The sequence below is a fragment of the Dermochelys coriacea genome, chromosome 6, assembly GCF_009764565.3.
Source record: "Dermochelys coriacea isolate rDerCor1 chromosome 6, rDerCor1.pri.v4, whole genome shotgun sequence".
In the NCBI taxonomy this organism is placed as follows: domain Eukaryota; kingdom Metazoa; phylum Chordata; order Testudines; family Dermochelyidae; genus Dermochelys; species Dermochelys coriacea.
Window position 1 is genome coordinate 34,751,155 of NC_050073.1, and position 22,719 is coordinate 34,773,873.

The following is a 22,719-nucleotide window of genomic DNA, read 5'->3' on the forward strand; positions in this document are numbered from 1 at the left end:
GCTATAATCAATAGATCTCTGGGAGTGTAGAAGTTAAACAACAAAATGGGCTAAGAGCATTATTATCATTGGGTACAGTGTACTGTAAATTCAACTTTGGTTACCGTTCATCCAGCGTTCCAAGAGGCTAGCTCTGCAAGATATCCAAGATGCATACTGACCATACTCCTGTAATTAGTTCTTATTTTAAGATGAATGGAATGCTCTGAAATTAATTCAATCAGTGTAACCAGCTGAGGTATAGGGAATTCATTCTCTAGAAAGGCATGTACATACCTATTGAAACTTCAGCTCCCAATAAAAAAAATCCATATACCAATATGCTAATGGTTTGGGTTTTTGTTTGTTTTCATCTTCAACTTGTAATAGCAGCAGCCACCTTGAAACACAACATATTCTAGGGATTGATGACTGGCTAAGATTAATGGCCTGAGGTATAGCCTGTGGCCATCAGGTCCTCCGAGATTGTTTTCACTTCCCTCACTTCCCAGAAAATGCCTTGTGCCCTTATGGCTGTTTAATTAGATCAGAAATTTATACTGGGAAATGCAGTACCTATCTAGAGCTGGATGAGATGTAGCAGAGAAACAAACAAGCAATTCACAGTGCCTATTTTTATGGTTTGGTAGTGCACATAATTAAAAATATCTTCCCAAATATAATTTTTGTAATGGATTTGTAGAAAACATTTCTAAGATGGTGACGGTGTTAACAATAAGATCTGCTCCAAGACACTGCATCAGGGCACATGGCCCTAGTCCTTATAGTAATGCTCACTATGCAAATATGAGGGAATGCAATAGCTGATTTCCCAAGGTACAGAATGTGGGGAAGCGTGCTCTCATACCAAAGAACAGGATCAAGTCCTAAAAATAAGTTATGAATAGGTAGTACATGCTGGGTCAGATTATGTGTACAAATCTACAGCTTCCAGCAGTCTTTTGTTATACTTAACAGCAGTGGCCATCTGGAAAGCTTTATTTCTCTTCCTAGTCAGTTTGGGTAAGCTATCTAAGCCATGTTCAGACACTAAAGCTATCTTTGTAGTCTGTTTGCACTTTTAGACTTCCATTCTCCTTTCAGTGAATAGGAATTCTTGTGCATAAATTCAGTCAGTAGTAATGGGAGATTGTCGCATGCTGATCTCTATGCAGGAGGAAGGGAAAATACATCTTCGGCATGCAAATCTGGCATTATACTGAAGTGATATGATACTGATAATATTCCAATGCGGATGATGTTGGAGCAATATGGTTAAAAAAAAGTCTTATGGATTCATTGGGACACTATGTAATATCACAGCCCTTAATGAGTTAATTTGCCATTTCCAGGCATATCATATTGATTGGTATGATAGCTTAGTATTGTTAAGTATAAGTGTGTGCAAATATTTATGACAATGAAATTGATCTCTGAAAATTGCAAGTGTCTTCCTAAATTAGCAGTATAGGATCCTCTAAAACAGTGCTACTCAAAGTGGTAGTCCGCAGACTGGTGCTGGTCCGCGAGCCATTGGCTGCCGCTCTGCGCGTGCATTGGGAAAAAAATTGCCGGTCCCCCACATCAGATAGCTTGACAAGCACTGCTCTAAAAGAGAGAGTTCACATCCAGAGATGAAAGAACTATTGCATTAAAAACCATTGACAGGGATAGATAAATATCAAACTAGAGATGTTCTTGAGCGTGCTCCCTCCCAGGGGTGAAAGTAACTTAAAGGACTTGCCAGTACTCCGAAGTCCTGAGGAGGGGGCAGGGCCCCTACCGGAACAGGCAGGGCCTTTAAATCCCCAGAACCTTTAAATCAGAATTTCAGGTCCTGGGGCTAGGGCTGTGGTAGCAGCAGCTGGGAACCCCGTGCCCTTTAAATCACCCCCTGAGCTCCCAGCTACAGAGGTGACTAGGAGAGCTGGGGCTCAGGGGTGATTTAAAGGGCATTGGGCTCTAGCTGCCGCTACTGCAGCAAAGCCCCAGGCCCATTAAATTGCCAACGGAGCCCTGGGGATCCAGCAGCAGGGCCTAGGACTCCGGCTGCCACTACCCCCCAGGGCCCTTTAAATCGTCCCCGGAGCCCTGCTGCTGCAGCCCTGGCGTAGCAGTGGTGGACTCCGGTGGCTATTTAAAGGGCCTGGGGTGGTAGAGGCAGCGGGCGCCTCAGACCCTTTAAATAGCCGCTGCAGCCCCGCCGCTACTATCCCAGGACTCTGGCAAGCTCTGGGGGCTATTTAAAGGGCCCGGGGCTCCCACTGCCTCTACGGCCCCGGGCCTTTTAAATCATCCCCGGAGCCCTGGGATAGCGGCAGTGGGGCTACAGCAACAATTTAAAGGGCCCAGGGCGGTAGCGGCAGCAGAAGGCCCAAGTCCCACCGCCGCTACCCCAGGGCTCTAGAAGTGGGACTCTGGCGGCAATTTAAAGGGCCCAGAAATTTGTAGAAATTTTGGTGGTGTCCAGAACCTGTCCCTGCCCAAACTCGACCCTGGGAGGGAGTTTGGGTGGGGGAGGAGGTCTAGGGTGCAGGCCCTGGGCTGGGGCAGGGGATTGGGGTGCAGGAGGGGTGCAGGCTCTGGGAGGGAGTTTGGGGGTGGGAGGGGGTGTGGAGGGAGGGGATGCAGGTTCTGGGAGGGAGTTTGGGGATGGGGGAGTGCAGGGGTGAGATCTGTGGGGTGAGGCTGGGGATGGTTTTGGGTGTGGGAGGGGGCTCAGGGCTGAAGCAGAGGGTTCGGGGGGATGAGGGCTCTGACTGGGGCTGGAGATGAGGGGTTTGGGATGTTGGAGAGGCTCAGGGCTAGGGCAGAGGGTTGGGGTATGGGGGGATGAGGGCTCTGGCTGGAGGTATGGGCTCTGGGGTGGGGCAGGGCTGGGGATGAGTTTGGGGTGCAGGCAGGCTGCCCCAGGACTGGAGCCAGAGAGGAGGACTCCCCCCAGCCCTCTCCCCACTGACAGCAGCGAGCTCTGGGGTAGGGCCCCCTCTCTTCCCCTGCGCAGCACACTCACCCCCACCACTGTCACTGCACGTGCTCCTAGGGCCCCTCTCAAATCCAGGAATCTTCCTCACTTCCCCTGTGGTGGGTGCCATGGGGGTGGGGGTCTGCCATCACATGTGCTCCTCATCCCCTGCTGCTGACCCTTACTGTAGCCTCACTGGGAGTGAGGGATGGGGCTGCACCTTGCCCAGCGTGGGTCAGGAGTGGTGACTATGGGCTGGGGGGGGGTGGGACAGCTGGGCTGGTGGAGGGTCCTACTGGAAAACGAAAGGGTCTGAGGGGGAAGGGCAGGATAAGGGCAGCCTGCCCTGCCACTAGTGCATGGGGGGGCACTAGGTTCCTGCGGTAGCAGTTGATGCAGGGAGGCAGCATGGAGCTGTAGGGGAGAGGCAGGGACGCTCTGCTCTGGGACCCAGGGAGGCGCACTGGGGCAGCAAGTGGGGGGCCAGAGGACACTTGGGGGAGGCGTGGGGGGGCAGCAGGTGGGGCCAAGGTGGAGACCCGGCCCCGAACATTGGTGGAACCGGGCCCCCGGCCCTCAATATTGCTGGAGCCACGAGCCCATACAACTCGCCTCTGCTGCTTGCCTGTATGCCATACCGTGGTGTACCTGCTTACTTTCACCTCTGCTCCCTCCCCATATATGAGGCCAGGGACCTCACCTTGCATTGACATCTTTACCAAATATTGGATATACTATTAGTTCAGACTGCCAGCGCTATCAGTCACGTTTTGTGCAATAAGTTAAAATCTGTTGCATGCTATTCAAATTTTACCTCTCCCAACTCTGTATTAGATATTTCCAAGTCCAGGCAGCCCCTATTGTTCTTAAGTAGGCTGCATTTTCACCCACTATGTAAGAATTAAAACCTCTTCTTTTCTGTTTTTAGGATAATCAAGGTCTCTAGTGCATTTGTAATTTCTAGTATTTTAACAGGAAAATACCGCAAACAAAAGAGCCCAATCTAGATACTGGATCACTCAAGAGATTGGTAAAGAATTATAAATAATGATCTGGCATCATTTACATCAATAAGAATTTTTCACCGACACCTGTAATTTAATAGTTCTAGCCAATGATGCTCGTATCCAAAAGCTGTTACCATCAGATAATTCCTCTGAGGCTTGTGTACAATGAGTTAGAGGACAAATACCAACATTAGACATTAAAAATCACTTTCCCTGATTGACATTTTTGTTAGCAAACTCAGAAGGCAAAACTAAGAATTGAATATCTGAATGGATCTGACCTAGAGCGTCAGTCCTTTTAGATGCTAAGTGATAGTTTTCAGGGCTCCCATTTTTAGCAACTTTTCGCAAACACTTAAGTTTTTTAACATATATTTAACAAAGACCAGTTGTATCAGCAGCACTCAAGTCACCAAATTCTGCTCCTCAGGTGCATTTATTATCAGGTATAGTACACACTGTTATTGCCATTTTCTATAAATGTTCACAAATATGCACAGAATTTAAAATTAAAGAAGGAGGTTTACTGTTATGAGAGTTAAGGAAATAAACTAAACTAATGAAAAGAAACTGATTACAGATTTCAAAATAAAAGTTTCATTGCTACTCTACAAGGGGAAAAATATCTTTCTTCCTGCATGTAAATGGAAATCCTCTCTGTTAAACACTCAAATGTTGTTGACTCTCTGAACACAAGCTATAAATTCTTGGTCCCTAGCAAGGTCACCAAACTGTAACTACTCTACAGCTAATGGTCTGTTTTAATAGTCTGTTTTATGATCTGGATACATCAGACAACAAATTGTATTTTTCAGAAATGTTTGGTAGGGGGAAATGGCAACAGGAACAAAGTTTAGAGCATGAAAAAAAAATTGTCAAGCAAGCCTGGTTCAATAATACACATTGAAGTTAATTATACGTAACAGTATCTCTGGAATGGCCAAGACATAGTAGTGGCTTCATGGAGTTCAGTGCATTCCCACCTACCTCTTTTTCTCAGTCTCAAGCATAGTTGGTGTACTTGAAAAATTGCCCTCTATTCTTTTTTTTCCTGAAGGTTCAATTCTGTTTTCCCCCCAACACCATGTATATCTCCTGTAGTACTGAAATTGAGAGTTATAGTGTTCATACAATGTTGTTCAGAATATACCTTTTGACTTGAGCAACTCGATTCTATTGTGCTTTGTTAAAGGGTCAGATTCTGATACCATCAATGGAGCCTGATTCAAATCCCATTAAATCAATGGAATTTGGATCAGAACCATTGAGCAGTACCTTACTCTGTGATTGCTCCCACTTCAGTCAGTGTGAATATTAATCTCAGTTAGAGTAATAGAATCTGGACATCACTAATATGAAATATTTCTGACTGCTTGGTGGCATGATTTGGTCACTCATTCTCCATTGATCACATGCTAATGTCCTTAGTTTTTGCTAGAGGAGAGCAAGAGGGGGTAATTTCATTTAGGACATCTAAAAGTTTGTCATGTTGCCTGTGTTTTTCCATCTATTCAAACTTCAGATATTCTAAAACTCTGTTTTTTTCAGGGCTACACTAATATTAGCTACATGGGTAAATTAATGCTTTTCTTCATTGATGAATGCTTGTCCAAATCTGAAATTGCCAAATTTGGTCTAGTAGACTGAGTTGTTAATCTGAATTTTGGCTCAGCTCTAGTATCTACACAGGCTTTACATTGGCAAATTCCCCCTGAAGTCAAAAGGTGTATGCTTGAGTAAGGACCTCAGGATTAGACCCAATAAACCTGACAGAGTGGAGAGTCAACCAGTTATGCCTCTTGAAAGGATTTACACCCAGAATTAAACTGATGAACAATTCATTTCAGTTCTGTTGGTAATCATGGACTGTTTATAGCACCATATTAAATATGCTATTCATTTCCTAATGATGAGCAATTGTAGTATGTTTGCATCTATTTCCTTTAAGTGTGATACTATTCTGAAAAGCAACCGTGACAGATTAGTGTAAATTGGAATAAATCTGTATCAGTCTGCAAGCTCCATTTTGTTTTCTGAATGCCATTTTGATTGTAATTTGGGCTGCGACTTCACTTTTGCCTTTCAACATCCATATCGTACTGTGATATCCAGAGACTGAGTCCGCTAGTAGTGTACTAACTATGGAGAGCAAACAAGAGTCATTAACCTGGATGGTCTACCATTTAAATGAAAGCATCTTAGGACAATGAGGTAGCTGCAGCCCAGGGGAATCAGTTTTCCTACTCTGCGCTCTAGGTGGGTTGAACCAAGCAATGAATCACCTGACAGGGCATTTGAGGTCAGCTGACAGAGGGGGCTGGAACTTTGTAAATGGGAGGTTCTCTTACTAGCCTTTTTAGAAGAGATGAGAACCAGAAAACAAGACTAGGAAAAGAAGAGGGCCCTGAGACTGAAAAGATTGACTAAAACCTGAAGAGCTCTCAGAGTAGGGAGCGTTCTGGATGGAGGGTTTTGCACGCTGGTGTTTGTTGTTTTTCCACAGCTCTATATAGCCCTTGTGTTTTGTCTGAGTAAAATGTTATTGGTTTAGAAAGTCCTTTGCAAAGTATGGGTGTCCCTTGAAGTAACTGTCACACAGTCTCTGAAGGGTGAAACAAGAATCTAGAGAGTCCAAAGCTTTGGTGGAACTCTGGGGAGCATGCAGTTGCTATTGGGGAGGCTTAGGAAGGCCAGAACTAGTTTCAGGGCCTAACCAGTTGGACTGCAGAGTCTCATATCTCATGAAGAGATGCCATTTAGAGGATCTGAACTTCAAGAGTGTGGTACTGGAGACTCTGTCCAGACCCAGCTAGCCAAGCACATGGTATCAAACGTTTGTGTCTAGGACAGCTGCCTGGTGAGTGGCCACACATGACAACTTCTTACTCAATAGATTTCCTCCCTATATGTATTCAGAGTCCTATCTTCTGACTTTTATAATGAAAAATAAGTTTGTATTGCTTGTTACTCATGTTACCTCTTCAGAGCCAACTAAGGGAGAGGGAACTGAATTTTATTCCTTTTTGGGCAACAAAACCAGAATTGTTTACTAAGCTCCAATCAGATACAGCTGTATAACCTTACTGGAGATAATTTAGCCTGTAGAACCTTTTGTACTGATGACGATGCCCAAAAGGAAAGAAAACCAACTTCACTCTCATAGCCCAAGCTGAATTTTCAAGCTTGGTATTTAGAAAAAAATACTTGTTAAACATTGAGCACACTTGATATGTAGTAACTGAGAAACAATAAATCTGGGATCCAATGACAACATTTCTAATGAATCAATTTACAGAGTGGAACCACACTTCAAAGTATTATCAAAAGTGAGATTCACTTGATTAAGCAGAACAAAGTAGTATGCATAAATCCTGGAGGTGACAAACAATGAACAGAAAGGCTGACAACACATTTCACAGATTACACTGTAAATACTCCTGATCACTAGACACTATTCGACCAACAACTAGCCTTATCATTCCACCTAGAAAGACTCTTTGCATAAGATACCAGAGTTGCATTCTAAAAATTTCACCATCCATTGGAATCATTGATATTCCTATGCTGTTCCCTCTGATATTATATACTTCATACTGTACCCACTCAAGATGGTCTTGCTCATTATGTCCCAATACTTGTTTACCAAAAGTGTCAAGCTAACAGCAAAATTAGAATTCAAATGTAGACAATGCATATGATCAAGAAAAAAGCCCTTATTGAATTCTCTCTCCTGGTGAGAACTCATTACTGTGTATTTACATAATGTTGTTTTGAAAGTCAGTGAAATGACAGTTAGTTATTAGCTGAACCTCAATGGTTTTCCTACTTTGGATCCAGCTATCACTCTAACCAGGTAAATCAAATAACCAACATATGAGACAGGCTGGCCAAATGAAAATATATCATGCTTTCTGTACTTCCATGACAGCCTTTAGGAATGCATTCCAGTGTTTTATTGATGTTTGTTGTGATAGTTCTTTTGGGTGATGCAAGGCTCACATGTCAAATCCATTTAAGATTTTTTTTAAAATATGCAAGAAAATGACTTTCCACTATGGAAGCTACATAGATTTGAAATCAGTTATTCAGACACCATGTCACACTCTATTGCCCCACTAGAACCCAGGGCATCCAGTGCAGATTTAAGGATTATTTTGTTTGCTTTATGTAATGTGCTCCCCCGGAAATAAATAAAATGCATTGTTATTTTTAGTTTATGTTCCAATGGCTTCTGTAGAATAGAAATGTCATTTTCATGAATTTAATTCCTTTTTAAAATAAAATCTGATCAACTCTAAAATCTCTTGTCCCAAAAGAACCTCATATTGCATATTTAGAGAGCTTGGTAGCCACTCTCAGATCTAATTGATGATGGCTGTTAATCAAGCACTCTACAGGACTCCTAAATAAAGGTTGTATCATGGTCATACAGGTATATAAAAGGACCTCCCTCAATCTCTGCTGCTGGTTCAGAAGTGTAAGCAGGGACTTCATGCCCAGTACTCTCTCCCACCCATCTTCCATTCATGTGGGTGGCGAGCAGACAAAGTGGCAAGGATAGTAATGATGACCCTATATTCAAATGATACCTAAAGAAGACATCACATAAGTACATAAAGCAAACATGAATATATTCACAGATCAGGCCACCCCCTAGTGTCCCTCATCAAGTTAGCATGCATCATTTTTTAATGCAGGAAGGCACACAACTTCAAATTGGTCAAAAGTCTTCCGAAATGTAATCACTCCAGGGGAACAATGCCAGTTAAAAATATAACCAATCAAAACTCAGTATTTATTTTTATCAGACCCCAGTGCAAAGAGGTTATACTCCAATCAAAATTCAAGAGTCAAGAGATTTGAAAGAGATTTCATTCGTGCATTTTTGAACAATGCTGGAAATAGAACCTATCGTCTCAGGGATTCACAACCCACATGAACCAGACTGCCAGTCTAAGTGAAATGATTTTTAAAAAGAGCATGTATAGTTATTTTAAAATTTATTTCACTGTTCTGTTATCCTTAGCTTCATAGCACAGGCCCATATACATGATGAAATTGTTTGGAAACACTGTACATGTATCTCTGGTCCCATTCAGACTAGAAAAAAATTTCTAATCATACAACAAAGGTCGCTCTTTGAGGAAGAGAAAAGGAATCTATTTTCCAGTTCTTTGTCTATATAGAATAATATTAAACACTTAATTGGAACATAATATCTATATATTATAACTTGATTAAGTCTAGCTGAGACAAATCTTCCTAGAAATCAAGATGAATTCTCCCACTCCCATTTTTTCTTTTTGTTCGTCGATAAACTATAAATTTAAGACTAAGAAGCTAAATCAAAGTCCTAGGAAAATAAAATTGTTTTACTGTTAGCTTGGTATTGCATGTGATGTGGGTATTTGGATGCCAGAGATGATTTTCAGGAGGGGGAAGGGATGAGACACTATCCAGGCAAGAATGCTGAATGGCCCCATCTCCCAAATGCAGGAAGCCCTCTTTATCCCAGTGCTAACCCCCATTCTCTTAGTCATCTCCCTAAAAGCAGCCAATAACAAGTTCCAATAAACCTGGAAAATGGTCAGTATTTTAAGCATAGTAACAATTACCACCGATTACCTTTCTATTGCTTTGAAATCAACCACACACACAAAAACCCCCAACAATAATTAAGATTTTAAACACAATATATTTAGTTTCTTGGTCCATAGAAAAAAAACGGGTACTTGTTTCTGTATATCACAAGGTGACTGTTAAAGAAAGAAAATGTAATAGGCTTAGCCTCAAATAGCATAGGAAAGCCAGTGGGGTTGGGGAGGAGACAAAGAGAGAGAGAGAGAGAGAGACCCAATAATTGAAATGTTTCTTTGGGCAAACCATTTGTGGACATATTTCATTTCAATAATAATAAAATTAGATTGTCATTTCAATTTCTTACCTCTTCACTTGTATCTTAAGCATTTTATGTCAGAGAGTCAAGAGAAATTTTTCTAGTCCAGGGAAATGCATACATTAAGACTGACAAAGATCTCAAAACATAAAACAGAATAAGTTAAAATGTAAAATCAGATAAGGAAAGTGTGCCATCGCCAGTGGGGGATCATTATGAGAGCTAGTGTCCAGAATGTCATTTCATTGACTTCACTGGTTATTGGATCAGGTCCTTGTTGAACGGCATTCAGTTACTATAATGATGGTGGCCTATATATAGACCAAACAGCTTGAACTGGATGAGTGGAAAAAACCCAAACCACAAAAATTCAGTGGTTTCACTCAGTGGTATCCTTCTAGAGGGGAAGGGTGGTTTTGTGGTTAAGGCTCTAGCTATGAAGTCTGGGTTCAATTCATCACTCTGAAACCCACAGACTTCTCGCGTGAATTGGACAAGTCATTATCTCTCTTTGCCTCATTTCCACATCTGCACAGAGGGGGTGGTAATGCTTCTTTTATCTATCTTGTCTATTTAGATTGTAAATTATTCAAGGCAGAGACTGCTTTACAATTTGTACATACAATGGAGCCCCAATGTTGGTTGTGGCCTTTAGATACTCTTGTAATAAAATAATAAATTAAAGTCAATGCAGGCTTTGGGCACACAAACAAATGCAAGAGATCAGGCTCTCGCAAATATTTAAGTCCCATTGACTTAATGCAGGTGCTTAAAGTTAATCATATGCTTAAGTGATTGACTGAGCTGTGGCCTCAATTAACCTTGCTTCCCCACTCTCATCTCTGTTTCTCTTTCAGATATTTTAATCATTCCCAAACTGGGACTTTCCTCACAAATATATACTAAACCTCTCTCATTCAGATTACACAAATGAGATATATGCTTGCTAGTGCATGTACATGCGTGCACACAATTATATATTGATACACACACAAATATGGTCTTTCAGCACCTGGCTCCTGCTTCCACACTTGGAAATATTTTGAATATTCTATTGACTTAATCTAATGCTTTCAAGCACTCTTCTTCATGTGATGCTTATCAGACTTACTCACCAAACTTCACAAGTGCTGATTAATTTTGCTGTAGAATTTAATTAATTATTACCAGTGTAGTTCATGCAAAGGGGGTAAGAAAAATAACAATTTAAATGTAAAATAAAGTAATTTAATGTGTAAGGTGAAAATTAACCCTTAAACAACAATATAGCCTCCTCTCACCCAGTGGAATGCATGGTGATAAACAACAGCTACTATAACATATATAGACTGTTGAGAAAGTTACTAACTTTTAAATATTCACGCAGCAGCAGCAGCATGGTAAGCAATCAGAATTGATTTATATGTAATATAATATTTAACTGCAGGAAAATAATTAGTCTTGTATTTAACATGATTACAGGGAACTTGAATTACTTTACTGATGAGGCCAAGTTTTTGAAGGCTTTTTCAATCAGTTTTCTAACTAAAAAAAATATACACCTGTGCATCTGAGATAATAATGTTTCTAAATATTTCAATTTATTCAGCTCTGTCCATTTCAGAACAGAGCATCTATTTTTTAAATCAGTTGTAAAATAATCTCAGCCTTTATTATGGAGTTCAGTAATTGACTCACGTAATATCTCATTTGAATGATTGCTTATGGACTCATTGCAATTGATTTTACTGAGTCCCATGTATTGATCCAGTGATAAATTTGTTTGTAATCATGTCTATCTGCCACTCACACATGGTTCTCCCCACACCCTTTTCTGCACTCTAGTTTCTGCCCTCACTCTCCCCCCTCTATTGGCTCCATTTCCCTTTCTTTGTCAGCCATCCACAGTTCCCATCAGTTCAACCTACTTCTCTTCCCCTCTTCATCGCAATCCTCACCTTCTTCCGACTAGCACATATCCAGGTCCTACATCCACATCCTCGTCTCACCTCCGGTGGCATATGCCTCACCTGGCCCTCCCTCCACCTCCACGCACACACACCCCGGCCCGTCCACCTTCCTTACTGATTTTCGCCAACATCTCCATCCCTGTGGTGCCACCATTTCTAACCTCATGCCATCCCTTTCCTTCCCACCTACCCTTCTCCTGCTGTCTCTGGAATGCTCGTTCTGTCAAAAGATCCACAGTCTCTTGATATCTTGCTCCCTCCAGGTCCTGGCTCTCAAAGAGACCTGGGTCTCTTCATCTGACATTGCCTTTGCAACTGCTTTTTGTTATTAGGGGTCTCCACCTTTTGAACACACCCCACCCTGGATCAGGCCTTGGTCCTCCTCTCCCATTCCTGCCCATTTTCAGCCCCTTTCTCTTCCCTCTTTCCATTCTTCTTCCTCTTTTCAACAGCACCGTATCCAACCCTACACTGCTCCCCACTTCCCTGTTGCTGCCCTCTACCCAACTCCTCCCCATCAGTCTTCTTCTCTAACTGACTTCTGTCCCGCTCTCTGACTCACCGCACAATCACTGTTTGCAGTTGCTGCCTGGAGTTCCATCCTAGAGCCTCTCCAATCCAACTTCTACCCCCTTGCAGTCCACTGAAACAAGTTGCTATTGACTTCTTCTTGGCCATAGTTCAGAACCAGTAATCCATCTTCCTCTACCACCTTGACCACCTCAGCTAGGCTCTTGTTCTTGATATCTTGTCATTCTTTGACTTCTGTGATTCCATTATCTCCTGGTTGTACTTCTCCCCCTCTAATTGTTCCTCCATCTTGTTGTTTAAATAATCCTTCTCACTTGCTATCCAGCTTTCTGTGGGGGTTCCACACAGGGTGACCAGATGTCCCATTTTTAAAGGGACAGTCCCTTTTTTAGGATTTTTATATAGGTGCCTATTGCCCCCCACCCCCATCCCATTTTTTCACTGTTGCTATCTGGTCACCCTAGTTCCACAGGCTCTGCCCTTGGTTCTCTCTTCTCCCTCTATAGCCTGTCTCTAGGTAATCTCATCTAGAAACTAATACCACTATCATTTCTGTGCTGATGACACTCAGATCACATCATCCTTTGTCATCTGTAATTCTATCATTCTCTCCTAGTTGTCCTACCTATCTATTCTAGCTGTCTCCTGTGCAAATCTTTGTCTGTCACTCTGACATCTTCTCAAGGATACCCAGCTATCAGTTTAAGATCATCATAGCTAAAACAGAGCTCCTAATCTCTCCCCGCCCTTCCTGCTCCTTCCTACACAACATCATCACCCTTCCTGTCACACAAGCCTATCAGCTGAGTGTTATCTGACTCAGAATTCTTTCTAGGTCCCACACCCAGGCCATGTCTAAATCTTGCTGATTTTTTCCTGCATAACATCTCTAGAATACAACCTTTCCTATCTATCCTCACAGCCAAACCTCTCGTCCAGTCTGTAATCATCTTGTATCTTGATTGCTGCAAAATCCCTTCTCTGGCCTTGACAAATGATGTCTTGCCCTGCATATATTCATTCAAAATACTGCTGCAAAGGTCACTTTCCAAGCTTGTCACTTTGACTACATCAGCCCCCTCTTTGTTTCGTTCCCCTGGCTCCCCTTTCTCCATCCTGTCAGACAAACTACTTGCTTTCTCTTTCACGGCCCTTCACAGCCTATCCTCACCCTACCTATCATCACTCATTCACTAACAAGATGCTGGCTCTCACCTCCACTCAACCAAGGATGCTAGTCTTCATCACCCACTTGTTACCACATAGCTCTACCTCATCATCATCCGTCACATCAATATTACACCTCTTCTTTCCTGCAATATCTACAAAAACCTTGGCAAAGATTTAGAAAGATGGTGTGCTGTGACCCCTGCCTATTACGCTGACCAAAACTGTCTAATTATTTCCCTGTGGTTCCCCATCTGCCTGTCTGTATCCATTGGTTGCCTCGTCATACACATATATTTGTAAGCTTCTATGTTTGTACAATGTAAAGTGTTTGTACAGAGCCAAGTACAATGCAAGTCTTAGGTATTAGCACAATACAAATAATAAATTTCCCTTAAAATTATTTTGTTTGGAAAATCTTCATTTTTTCTGTTCAGGAGAAAAAAGAATCTGATGATTCTGGAGTCTACTGCAAAAGGCAAACTTGGGTAGTTCATTATTAGAACTTGTTGGAAATATTTAACAAATTCTTGCAATTAAAAGTCCCACACAGTAATACAAAAGACATAATTAATAGCAACTTCTCCTTTTATTTTAAGAGACAACATTACATAAACTCTGCCTTTTGGGGACTTTTAAAAGGCTTTGTTCTTTTCAAAGCCTTGGTAGAAAAATCTGCTATTTTTTTGTGAAGGTCACAAACTGATGTAGCTCCCTATCAATTTGTGACTAACATTGAAAGTTACCACCTATAACAATGTGACATCAGTAACTATCTCAAAATCTGCTTTTTAAAGTACTTTCCATGAAAAAACTGAATGCACTTGATAAGAAAAACATTGGGACTACTGTCTGAGCTTTAACGGCCAAGGCCATTTAAAGATCGTCAATAAACTACAAGCTTCATCAGCAATTCATCTATGACAAGCAAGTGTTACCACACTGCAAGGCAGCCAGCAGAGCACTGTGTTCCAGACTCACCCGCAGTCCCTTTAATGCTCTTCTGAGTCTCAGCTGGGTCTCATTGATATGCAAGTAACAAGTCTTAACAAACATGTCAGCTCAAGCACTCCTCTCATCATTATAAATTTGTTTCAGAAACATCTGAGATGCACAGCTGGATGTCAGGGGTGATCCATCTATTCTGATCTTTAAAAGTTGCACAGCCCTTATATCAATTAGAGGGCACTTTTCCCTTGAAAGTAGCATTATTTAAAGTCTCGTATTAAGTCTAACAACAAAAAATTACCACATAATAAACGTTTTATTAAAGTAATAGGTTTTTCAGAGTATGTAAAGGTATACTTTCTTTAAAAAAAGAAAAAGAAAAAAGAAAATTGACATTAAATGTGATATGAAAATGTGCCTGGTTTTCCTCCCTCACAAAATGCAGCTCACACAAAAGCATACCTACCTAAGAAAACAATTTTAGATTTACTCTACCAACATTAGACATTGTAATTAGACATCTTCTTTGCTGATATGAATAAGATTAACTTCTTAAAGTGATACATGGGTTTTGAAAAGTGGAAGGTGACAAAAAAAATGACAACAGAACATGATGGGACTAAAGCTTCATCATCTAGTCAAGTTCAGGTGAATAATTTCATCACAAGTTGCCTCTCTCTAATTCATAGTTTTGACATACAATTAGAGTGGTTTTCATACAATTACAAAAGCGCTCTAGCGGTAAGGTACTGGACTGGAAATCAGGAGACGTCGGTTTTACTCCTACCTCTACCACTGGTGTGTGACCTTGAGGAAGTTGCTTTACCTCTTTGTGCTTCTCTTCTCCCTCCCCATTTATCAGTCTTGTCCTTTAGAATGTAAGCTTTTCAGGACAGAGACAGGTTCTCACAATATGTACGTACAGCATCTAGCACAACAGGACCTCAATCTTGTTCATATTACAGTAGCACCTAGAATCCTTAACCAATAATGACCCTTGGTATAATAATGTCTTTAGCAAAGGATTCCACAATGATCTTGTCTACATTGTGACAATTATTAGATAAGGATGCACCAGAACAAGATGTAATCACAAGCATAGCCAAAGAAAAAAAATTGCCAGCACTGTTTCAGAAATTATGATTAAAACCCTCTCTAGCAACAATTTTTGCAGTGTAGATAAGGCTAATCTGTTCAACAATTTTCAGTCAGGCTACTGTATGGTGGAGATGTTAATTCTTTCACCACTTACTTCAATATCTCTGGTTTACCTTGAATTCAGATTTAAATTAGTATCTCAACCTGGATGACACATCCTCTTCCAGGCAGCACTATCAGGATGTTCTGTCAACTCTATATTGTTGAGGATGTTACAGATGTCAACATTCTATTATTTTGTTTTACCACAAAAGATCATTCTGCATAGAAAATTGGAAACACTCTATATCCTATTTGTCCTTTTAGATTAAAAAAATTGTCATTTACATCTGATTTACATTTCCCATCATAGTTTAAGACAGTATCTTTTGGAATTAAAGGAGTGTCTGATGATAACGCCAATGCTCCCGCCCCCATGTTCTCTCTCTCCTTTTGTATTGTGCTTAGATATTCTGGAGCTTAAGAATGATTTAAAAAACAGATGATCTGTATAATACATGGAGATACTGAAATATGAAGGTTTAGAAAGAAAGCAAAGACACAGTACAAGAAATTTCTTAATTTAAGAGCTTCACGGCCACTGGACCATAACACTAGTTCCATTAAATCCATTTAATTTGGCATAATACATACCCGCATGGTAGATCAGTGTTAGTGCCACTTTTAGTTGATCTCTACAAGATTTCACATTGGCTCATGATATGCAGTCCACTGTTTATACACAACATAGTTTCAGGTAGATAGGTAGATTCGTTAGCTTGCACAGTGTTCACCAGTAGTAATGGTTTTATTAATGAATATCACTACTGTACGTGGCCCAACAATTTACAGATGTTTTAATTTAGTAAGCTGGTTTTAGGTTTGGCCTAAACCACCAATTTGGGTCGATGACAGAGTTTCAGGCCCCTACTATGGGATAAGTATGATTTGTAATTAACCCAATATTTTGGCACAATGTATTACATTTAGGGAATGGGTCATGTAATCTCATGCTTATAACAAAAAAATGGGAACCTGGGGAATTCCAGTTCCTCTCACAGCTAAACCTCTGACTCATTGTGTGTGACATAGACCAAGCTGATTTGGTTGTAAACCAGTAAACTCAGCTGATTTTATGGTCTAAGTTACAAAAACCTGAAACCAACCAACCAACCAGTGGTTGCTTTCTGAGAAGAGATTTTGGGCTGGAATAGTAAGGGCAACAGAGGCTGAAGTCCAATGCAGAGTTGTATGGGATACATTTTATACAGCTTTTGCTACTGATTTCTCAGTTCCACCTGTATCTTCCCATGGCTTTCACTCTGTCCTTTTGGTCCACATTTTAATATATTCAACTAATTTTTAAAATCCTCAAGAGAGAGAAACTACTAAGATGCATGTGTATAGCGCATCTCAGGATCTCTTGCTGTTGTTACTCTATCCCCATTACCTCTTAGCCCCTCCTTATATTCCTCCCCCCCACACGCTTTGTTTTTGTCTTTTCTAACTGTGCTAACTCAAATTTAGGGCCAGCTTCTGACAATCATTTTTGCAAATGCATGTGTGGGGGAGGGGAAGAGAGAGAACAAGGACCGCATAAAACACCTTCTTCCTCTTGTGAACCTGATGGTCAGAGCTCAGGGACTACTTCTGCCAAGCACCTCCAAGGGACATACATCGTCCCCTGTAAGAATGACCATGTTCTCTCTGAAGGCAGGGAATTCTGGTGCCATTTTGTTTCCCTAAGACAAAATGGTTCCCCAAAGTCAGGGTTGATATGGCTCACAAGGGCCTTTAGCCTCTAAGCACTTCATTGCAGAGACTTGTCATTTTTATTGCTCATATGTGCACACATCCTATGGCCCTGTATAATAAAAACCATTCATAAAGTACTGCCATAACCCAACATCTCAGAGATACCTAACATTAATGCCCTGATACAACTCATTGTAATGATGCGGTCTGCTATCTCACTAAATATTAGTCAGAAAATTAACTTGACTTTCCCATGCCTTTCAAGGGAAAATCAAGAAAAGTCCTTCATCTCAAGGAAAATTTGATTGATTGTCTTTGTGGGACTGCAATATTTCAATGATGCGCTGTTTTGACCTTGTTTGTATGGCATATTAAACTAAGACTTTCAAAAAGTGGGAAAATGTTCAAACATATTAGACACACATGAATCCATTTTGATGGGCTTCTTACATATTTTTTTTTCCTTACTATTAGCCCAACTGTTAAGTCCTTACTCTGGGCCCAATTTAGTCACCCTTATCACATTAGGTAGTACTTGATAGGATTGGGGAAAAAATTTTCAGCTACAACTTTTCAGCAAAAAGTGTAGTCAGTGACACCGAAACATTATGCAGATTCATGTTGTTTCCCCCACAAATTATTCATCTTGGAGAAATAAAATAAACAATGCAATTTAGAAAAAGTCAAAAACCATTTTACATTTTCAGAATGAAAACTTTTGATTCAAAATGTTTTTGTTTCAATATTTTTTTCAATTTTATTGATCTTTTTTTAACATAAAAATTATCAAAATCTTTAAAAACATTATATGGCCAGTAAAACTTACTTCATGAGTAGTCACAACAAGATCAGTGGCCAATACAGAGCCCCAGTTAGAAGGTTGAAGTGGGATTTAAATGACAGATGGGCTTTCTGGGTGACAGAATCTGGCTGTTTGAATTTAATCAGTTTTTACTCTGTCCAATTAGGTCAAAACTCCTTTGTCAGTTAAGTCAGAACTGAGTAAAGAATTCAGGATCTAGATTTAGCTCTGCTAATTGCCCAAGCTATTTCTAGCCAGTCAAGTGCTTTCTAAATCACAAACCAACTTTTCCATTTTGAGATGTATGTAAAAGCCATAAAATTGCTGACTTTCACCATCAAAGGTTTTGCCATGACAACAGATTGTGCTAAGCACAGAATGATGACTTCCCTGCTAGATCAACCAGGGGAAGAGGATGGGGTAGAAAGTCATGGGAGAGAGAGAGAATAATACTCACTCTTGCTCCAACAAACTATTAGAAATCATAGCAAACAGAGAAGAGAAATGATCAACCAAGACCAATTTCCTTTTGTCTGATTGCAAAGATGTTGTCATCGTGTTTAGTGTGGTGTTTTTAGAAGTATATTGTCCAAATTGGGGGTTGTGTACATTTTCACCAACAGTAGCAAGGCTCTTTGCCTTTCTTGCCATAGCAGTTGTACTAAAAAGTAATCCAGTATTCACTTGGTGATTGCTTTAATGAAGAGCTATGAAGGTACAAACTGAGGATAAAGGCCCATATGTTCCCCCAACCTGCACAAAAGCACGAGAGGAACAAAGTAATGGAACAACATGAAGTCTGGAAATTCTCTGCCATGTACCGTGCGTGAACAGAGTGGGAAGCACACTAGGCTGAGAAAGGAAGCAGAGGATCTGCGAAAATCCCAGCCACCAACACTGCAGCACAACCGGACGGTTGGGGGTAAGGGGGCATGAATGTGCATCAGAGGTTAACGCTGCTTCAGGCAGCACTGCCTCCCCACTTCTCCTGCAGATCAGTCATAGTCTTGAGGCAGGTGTGATAGTCAAGCTCTTCACCCCTATTTCAACCCTGCCCAGTTTTTGTGCACAACCCATGGGCCACATGGCTATTTTTCAGAGGTCCAGGTGGCAGGTCAGAGGTGACATGGTAGCATCTCTCTGCAGAATCCCAACCTGGCTTTCTGCATTGATATACTCTCCTCTGGACCATACAATGGTGTGAACATTGGTGGTAAAGTCCCAGAACATGCATCCAATAATAATATCCACCCCAGCTTCTACACTTCTTTAGATGTAATCCATTACCTTAAACAAGCACATAGCTGTCATGTGACCTCTTTTCTTTCCCTTCTGGTTCAATCACAATGTCTTTCATATTCGTATTTGAATGGAAGTTGTGTATAGTTATATAGATAGATACATTTTATATAATAATATGTAAGGCAAATGAAAAGATGCAGGAGAGAATAATTTTGCAAAATTGTATCTAAGTGTCCAAGTTGTAAAACCCACACACGCAAATATCCTTAGCCAGGAGGTTTCTATATCGATAATGTTTTCAGGCTATTCTACCAATGCCTACATTTTATATTTTCCCTTCAGCAGCAGTCACTGTTCAAGTTGGAAACACTGTACTCCTGAAGGTTTTTGATCTTTAGGTTTGAAATGATCTAAATATACATACAAAGTCTCCCAATTTCAGCAAGTCAGAATAATATCATCCCATATGAAACTAAAATGCCTATTCAGGTTCAAACAGTGAAAGCCACTTGTGTGTTTCATATCTCTGAACAGCTTAAATCATTGTTTCAATTACTGGAGCCTCTGTACATCATTAAATAGATGACTTACCTTTACTCATATAAAAAAAATTCCTTTCTACATCAGCCATATAAGTTATTATTACAGGTTACAGAAAGAATGTGCAGTACAATCATATAAGTAGTCTCAGTTACTTAAAATAATTCTTGAGACTCTATACAGGATATAATTTGCTATTTGAGGATATATCAAGGGACCAGGAAAGGAGTGAACAAGGAAAATTCAAATATGGTAAAAATGGTACAGTTTTTACAAAGATTCTAATTGTACAAGGTCCTGAAAAGAAGTGATAATACTCATCATCTGTCAACTTTGCAGCTAAATTCATTCTCTATTTCAAATATGCAGTTCTAGTTGTGACCTCTCTGTTTTAAAAAAAACATAGATGGTCCATATTGTGATGTTAGGTTTTCTGAAATCTGGTTGGTGCACCTCTTGCTTTTCAGAAGCAAACTCAGGAGCCATTCAGGTCTTGGTCCCCTTTTATCTGATGTCACAAGATGTGACGGTGGTTCACATAAATGGTTGTGATCTCAGCCACAGAGAAGGAACTGGTTCTAACTCTATCACTTATATCCCCATAGAATGCAGAGAGCTGGACTCATATGCAGGCTGAACCTGCCATTTGTATTTTTCACCATCAATTTTCCATCCAATTTGATGGCTGGAGTTAAACTACTTTATTATGCTGCTGCTTAAACATTGTTCTGCAGAAAGGTTGCTCTTTGGCTTCATGACCTCAGAAGCTGAGGGTCATCATGCTCCCAGTTTCGATGGATTTTTCTATTTCTGTGGCATAAATGTTGTCAGGCTGTTAAATTACATAAAGTATATAAGTTGACAGCTTTCTGTGACATTCTGAACCCATTATGTTGTAAATAGATCAGAATATGGCTGGCAACAAAAAATAGTTATTCCCATACTATGGTCAGTGATCAGTATCATGCAATTATCTTATATTATCATTTAAGTTACAGATTCTGAATATGAAGCAATTCCAACTTGCCTTCAGCTGGATAATTTTACTCTCACACCTCATGCTTCTGTAGGTCTTGTCATTACTGGAGGCAATCCTTGCAATGTGAGTATCAGCATGGAATAGCAAACATACCTCCAGCACAAGAGCATCCTTCTGTAGCTAGGTGGGACAGCTGGCACTAGGCTGCTATAACATTCAGTTAAGTTCTGTTCACTGTACTTGCTCCTCCTTGCTAGCAATAGCAATCTGTATACACACATGTTCTGTGGCAGGTAGCAATGTATTCTCACCCATTTGGAAACAAGTTGCCTCAACAGGGAAGGTAGGAATTTGCCTGACATAGGGGAATTAGAGAGTGGTGTAAAGCCAACTTTATGTTACCTACCTTCACTGGCAAAGGAGAATGCTGGATGGGCCAGGAGTCTGGACTGGAGCAAGAGGGTGCAGAGCCAGATCACATTATACCAGTTGGAGGAGGAGTCAGCCAGCATAATTTAGAGCAACCCTTAAGCTTCTCTAAGCTTTGCCGAGGGCTTGGGTCAGTCCCTAAAAAGACAGAGGATCAAGGGGAACATAAAAGTAGCTTAGAGTAACCTTCACTCATGCTTCTCCCTCAAGGCTACTCTGAGTGCAGCTCGGCCAGACTGGGAATCTGTCCCATTACATACAATGAATGACATTCTCACAAATTTCAGAGTAGCAGCCGTGTTAGTCTGTATTCGCAAAAAGAAAAGGAGTACTTGTGGCACCTTAGAGACTAACAAATTTATTAGAGCATAAGCTTTCGTGAGCTACAGCTCACTTCATCGGATGCATTTTTCCACCAAATGCATCCGATGAAGTGAGCTGTAGCTCACGAAAGCTTATGCTCTAATAAATTTGTTAGTCTCTAAGGTGCCACAAGTACTCCTTTTCTTTATTCTCACAAATGTCATTGTATGTAATGGGACAGATTCCCAGTCCCAAGCTGCACTCAGAGTGTGTAATTTCTCCAGCTTGCACACTAGCACAAAGAAGAGCAGGATATTTCCCTGACAGGTTTTGAATATTGTTCAGCTATGTATATGTGCAAGAGCTGACATTTAGAAGAATAGTGAAGTGAAATTAGAAACTGATATCAACTTAGTGTTTTTGTTTAAACCATGAATTATACCTAAGTGGTGAAAATTAACATTGTTTCTTCTGTAAGAGTAAGAATACAGGCAAAAACTAAACTGGAAGGTAGAGATTGGTGAGTACATGTGTTGACTTTTGTGTTTTTATGAACTTTTATTAACTTAAAGCAAATTATAGTCATACATACAGTAGTTTTAAGAAGTTATCAGCAGTACAACCAACTGGGCACCCAGGGATACAGGCAGCCACCCAGGGAGTTGGGCAATCTGAGGAGAGGGCAGGACACTAGGGAGGCAGGCAGGCTGGCTGGCTTTTGAAACTGGGATTGACAAATTCCCACTGAACATTTTGATTCTGTCAAATCAAACATGGAAAAACTGTTTGGCTGAAAAATTTTCAACCAGCTTTATCAAGCACTGAAATAGGACCAATGGGCAAATGCTGTGTGACGTTTAAACAAACAAGGATATGAAATGTAACGTGATAGGAGCAAACAGTTGTGGAGAAGTGAACAGGGGTAGAGGGCAAATCCAAGCCATTCTGTTTTTGATTGTGTGTGTGAATGTGTTTCCTACTAGGGCTGGTTGAACTGCTTCAGATGTAATAAGAACAACCCTGCTTCCTTCCTCATCAGGACCTAGCTTTTATTTTTCCTTTTGAGGCTGAGAAAAGTTCTATTCACTTT

General features: G+C 40.7%; 1 long non-coding RNA gene across 1 annotated transcript; it reads right to left on the bottom strand.

The window, feature by feature from the left end:
* Positions 1 to 1,458: 1,458 nt before the first annotated feature.
* On the bottom strand, positions 1,459 to 22,232 carry LOC122460739. The gene is made up of 3 exons (XR_006282213.1): positions 22,222 to 22,232; positions 14,341 to 14,346; positions 1,459 to 1,585 (listed from the first exon to the last, which is right to left on the bottom strand). It is a non-coding gene; the product is annotated as an uncharacterized LOC122460739 (long non-coding RNA).
* Positions 22,233 to 22,719: the final 487 nt, after the last annotated feature.